The sequence below is a fragment of the Porites lutea genome, chromosome 2 (genome assembly GCF_958299795.1).
Source record: "Porites lutea chromosome 2, jaPorLute2.1, whole genome shotgun sequence".
Taxonomy (NCBI): domain Eukaryota; kingdom Metazoa; phylum Cnidaria; class Anthozoa; order Scleractinia; family Poritidae; genus Porites; species Porites lutea.
This window is the reverse complement of record NC_133202.1, coordinates 14,616,166-14,621,760: the sequence shown is the minus strand read 5'-3', so window position 1 is coordinate 14,621,760 and position 5,595 is coordinate 14,616,166.

Sequence of the window (5,595 nt, the reverse complement as noted above, 5' to 3'; positions counted from 1 at the left end):
CATCTTTCTGTCAGCTTTATTTTTACACTTTCGGTCATTACCACAAACACTATAATCAACATCATGTTGCATGGCCACGGCATCAGTTGGTCCAGTTGGTTGATCGTAAATTTCTAATATTTCACCAGTTTCCGGATTGTATCTTACTTGGTTTTCGAGATCATTATAAGGACCTGTATATTTATGCCCTGGTAAGGTCCATCCACCTTTTGGTTTTGGTAATTTACCAATCTGCTTGTGAATATCTATTCCTCTTCCATCCAACTCTGGTCTATCAGTTTTATATTTATTTTTTGGTCTCACTTTTGTTGATAACTGGTCCATGGCTGTTCCAACAGAATCTTGAATAAATGGAGTGAGTTTACTGATTCCATAATTTACAGCTTTCTTCTGAAGATTTTTATTTCTCATTAATTCGCTTGCTCCATATCGTCCCATTTCAACTGCTTTTTTACCCATCCAAGGTAAACCGTAATGAACAAATCCATCAACTGCAGTACCAACAACAGTATCAAAGACGCCCGCCCCTTCAGACGGGCTTATTAGTTTTTTGACTTTCGTTTTCTCTTTTTTCCACTTCCACTTTGAGAAGCTGTTCCAGTTTTTACGTATCTAACTTTTTTAATTCCACAAACCGCACAATGACAGAAAAATTGAGTTCTACCTCTTTTATCTGTTTGGTAACCACTTGGCTCTACGCAAGGAGTTACTCTTTTATCTTTAATACAATAAGATTCTTTCATTTAGTATAATGATTATATAAACATGTCTAATAGATCTAATTTTTTGAAAAGTGAACTTCAAAAGATATATGATAACATAAAAATGAGTTATGAATATGCTGATTTTGCTAGATTGGAAAACGACATTAAATTTATAAAAGTATTTGAGTTGCTTATGGAAATAAGTGAAAAATCAAATACACTCAACAAAGTTGTAAAAGGAAATTATCTAATTATATAAAATTTAATAGATTAAATAAAAATATTTTATTTAATCTTAAAAAAATTAAGAGAAATAAGCTTTTATAAAATCACTGTTGTCATCATCAAAATGAGGGTTATGTATTACATCTAGAATACTATTACCCCGCTGTCTCTCAAACAGATAGTATAAACACCAATAACCACATAGAACAGTATTGCGATTTTGTATTTCATCTGTTGAGTAAACTATGCGCTTTTTAGCTGTATTAAAATACTCCAGTACTTCATTTGGCATTATTAGTCCAAATGGATCAAAGTACTCAACTACATTGTCTATATTTCTATAACAAACCCAGTGTGTTCCAGGACCTGTTATATCATCTAGATTGATTATTCCACATTCTTTTTTTATCTTATAAGGTAGTCCATCGCGACTAAATATTCCTCTGAAATGTTTAATACCAAGTCTTTTTATCCATTCCATGAGGTCAAAGTTGGATAGAGGTTTAATTACAAAATTGTTCCGAGAATTGGAATTGAGTTGAATGGGCTGTTTTTTCCTAGTAGTAGTCCTTTCCCTTTGGACTTTTTTTTTTAACTCCCATTCCAATTGGGTTTTCCCATGTACCGATAAAGGGTGGTGGGTAATAAGGATAACCTTCACCATGTGTTGGTGGTGGAGGAGGATGTGGAACGGATACATTTGCTGTATTAGATGATCCTCGTCTATCAACCTGCAGTCCAGATTCAAACATCTTAGATACCAAACTAATTGCCATTGGAATACCAATAGAAGCAAGAGTACCTAAAAATCCTCCTTCTATCTGTTTACGAGTTGGTTTAATAACCACTTGTCCTCCTGTTTGATAAGCTTTGTTAATTTGATTTATTTGTGATTTGGTAAATTCTCTTACAAGAGGTGGTAACATTGGGAAAAATTGTGGGGGAATTGTGACTCCTTTTCCAAATATTTTATTTAGACCAATTTCTCCAAGTGCAGTAGCAGCACCAGTAGCCAATGCAGGAACAGCTTTCGAAATTCCTTTTATTGCCTATGGTAGTACTCGCGCTCCAAGAGAAGCAAGTGAAGAAAATAAGTTTCCTCCATGTTTTACAGAACGTCTAATCTGTGTTTTACTTATTTTTATATCTGATCCTGTTCCATTTGAAATAGATTTTTTTATTTTAGAAATTTGTCTTTGAGTAAGCATTAACTCATCAGAACCTCTAAGATGAGAATGTTTTAACCGAAGAGTTAGTGGTGATTTATTTAATATTGCAGAAGCCAGTTTTGACTTTTGTCCATCTGTAAGTGTTACTCCGTATTCAAAATAAGTAGTCATTTTATTTTAATATTTAGATTATATTAAATATGTTCATTATATTTTTTTAAAGTATTTTTAATAATTGTATCTTGTTTGTTTTTCAAATACTTTAATTTTTTTGCTTTCTTAGCATTTTCTGTTTTTAAAATCTCAAGTTGGTCTTTATATCGTTGCTTTATCAAAGAATGATTTAAACTAGTAACATAAGGCAAAGTTTTTTTAAACTGAGTTTTACTGAATTTTAAATCAACTTTTCTATTAAGTTTTTTTGCAACTTCTACTTTTTTGATTTGGATATTTGTAAGAAAAACTTTAAAAGGTTCTTTATTAGATGTAAAGTCTAAAGTTATAATATTGTTTTTTCCAAATTCTTTTATTTGTGATGGAGTTAAGTTTATAACATATTCAAAGTATTTATTTTCTTTTAAAAAAGGATATTTTTCTAAAGTTACTGGTGGATATATATCAAAAGGATTTACCATTTTTATTTTATTTTTAGATTATTTAAGCACGTAGCAATAGTTTTCCTCCTTGCTGTTCGATTTCTGCTTATCGTTCGTGAAGTATTAAAGCGTAGATATTATAATCAGCGTTTGGATTAGCAGATAGTTCGTAATGAAAAGATAATTTTGTAACTCCATCTTTTATATCCAATTTTTGTTTTGTTAAGTCAAAGTAAACAAACGGGAACAAAGAACCAAAATTTGTTCTATTAAGTAGTGTTCCACCTTGAAAGTCATTATTTGCGTAAACATAACCCATTACTTCTCTGAAAACTCTTGCTGGATCTGTAGCTGGTTTAAAGTGAATATCAGGGTACTCATTTCCATTTCCAACTTCGAGATAACAGCGAGATATATTAGCATTGTTTGGTAGATTAAAAGTATTGTATAAAAATGGATTTGCTGTTTGTGATTCAATATTGGCTGTATTAATTCCAAAAACAAATACATGGCGAGGTTTTGAGATTGCATTTGTAATTCTAAAATGACCTGTTTGCTGTTGAGAGTTATTTGATCGCTCTACTACTTCATTAAGATACACCCATTTGTATGGTTTGAGATAATTTTCCATGTATAGTTTTTGTCCTTCTGAGTTAAATGTTAATCTTGGAACAAATAGTTGAAATCTTGTTAGTACAACTCTACAAGCATTACCTTCAGTTCGCCAGATAAGATTGTTATCCGATTCTAGTTCTACATTAAGCTCAATTTTTGTATTTGGAAGAAGTTTGTCCTCTAGAGATTCAAAGAAAGAATATCTGTTGAGGGGAATTTCACAACTAACTGTTACTGAGTTTCCTATTATAGTTCTTCTTATTGAAAAACCTTTGTTATAATTAGCTTCTCTACCTTTTACAACATTAGCTCCTCCAGTAACACCTGTGTTATTGATTGTAAATTCAGTAGAATGAGCATTTCTTGATGTATCAAGATAATAAAACTCATTTGTGGCAACCCTCTCAACATAAGAGGGATTATACTCAAGCAAATTCTTAATATTTACTACATGATTAGCATAGTTGCAACTGTAAACATCTCGCCCATTTGCTAGGATAGATAATTTTTCAATTAAACTATTTGAACCATTTACTATTCCCGATTGTGCGTTATTATTATTAAAATCATTTCCATCTAAAAGTTGAACTTTGAAATCTACTGAAAATCGCGCGTTATACCAATCAAAAGGAGTAGCTTCTCCTGTGTTATCAGCAACAAATCTATGACCTGTTTTAATTTGATGAGCATTATTTCCAGGCGTGGCTAAAGCCTGTTCAAGGTCAAAAACAACATCTTCATATCTTTCTAAATATTTTGGATTTCTAAAAGACTTCATTTTATTTTAATAATTATATAATTTTCTCTTACGTGTTGAACCTCCACTAAGAATGGCATTCACTCTTTGATTTATCTCTTCTTGAGTGTTTGGAATTGTTTCAACATTTTTATTTAAAGTAACTTTTTTTGTACTAGTATGTTTTTTGGGTGTTACCCCCTCTTTTGATAACAATTGCACTATCTTATCACCAGCCTTTTTACCTACACGTTCACCAGTTTTTGTTGCAGCTGCTGTCATCGCTTTTTTGGCACCTCTTTTAGCAGCTTTTTTCATTGTCTCTCCAAATATTTTTTTACCAACCGATTTAAACACATCCATCATTCCTTCTCCATAAATATGTTGTCTTGTATATCTACCCAATTCAAGTCTCATTTTAAACTCTGATTGTCTCATCATTTTATTTTAATAGTTATATTACATCGAGTGAAGTATCAAAGTCATAAACCAATCTATACCATTAAAATTTACTGGTCTTCCAAGTGAGTCTGTCACATATATTCTCATTTCATCAATGTGAAATGTTGATACAGGACAATACAAAGGTCTTTTAGGTTCAAACGTAAATGGATAAGACCTTGTAAGATTATCAGTTGGTACCACAGCAATAGTATTTGTATTTATTCCATTTACAATGCTATCAGTTATTGCGCTTGTGTTGATATTTAACACATCAATCGAATTTGTGATATTTGGTAGTTTTGTTCCATACTCTGTTTTTGTAATAAGTTTCTTTTCAAATCCAATTAGGTCTCCAAATTCTGTTCCTCTCAGATCAAGTTGATAATCACCATCAAGTGATATGAGAACTCGATATGTGGAAAGAATAAAAGTTAGATTGATTGAATAAACTTTTTTCCACTTGAATCTGTTGAGTGATGATTTTTTTGATTCATATATTGATGAATGTAATCATTAATATCTGAGTAGGAATACATTCCATCTGTAAAAGTAATTGTTTGCCAGGTGGATCCATCGTGAGTATATTTGATTTTGTTATTATCATAATCACTTCTAATATTGTACCAAGAGTAAGTCATGGACAGCCGATCAAGAGCAAGTTCATGTTTCTTATCAGGGTCAAGTTTCAGAGATGGATTAAACTTGATAGTAAAATCACCAGGTCTGCTTGTTCCTCTTTTTTCTCTATTAATTGAGGATATGTGAATAGCTCGTTCTTCCATTTTTATATAATTGGTATATAACTTTTTAGTAAATCATTTAGTTGTTTTTTTGATATTACTTTCATTTGGTTGAGAAGATGTGCGATTTGAGAAAACTCATTTATCACTCCATTATTCCCAGCTAGAATTGATCCACCAAGTAATTCAAGTCTTTCTAGAAGTTGATGTGGGTTGTTAAAGTAAATCATTCCAGAGCCAGATTTTTCTTTGTAATACTTAAGTTTACTTAAATTTGATGCAAATATGCTTAATGTGTTATATTTTTTTATAAAATTTATTGTGTTTTCACGTGGATTTTTATTTATTGATTTAGCTATAGCATAG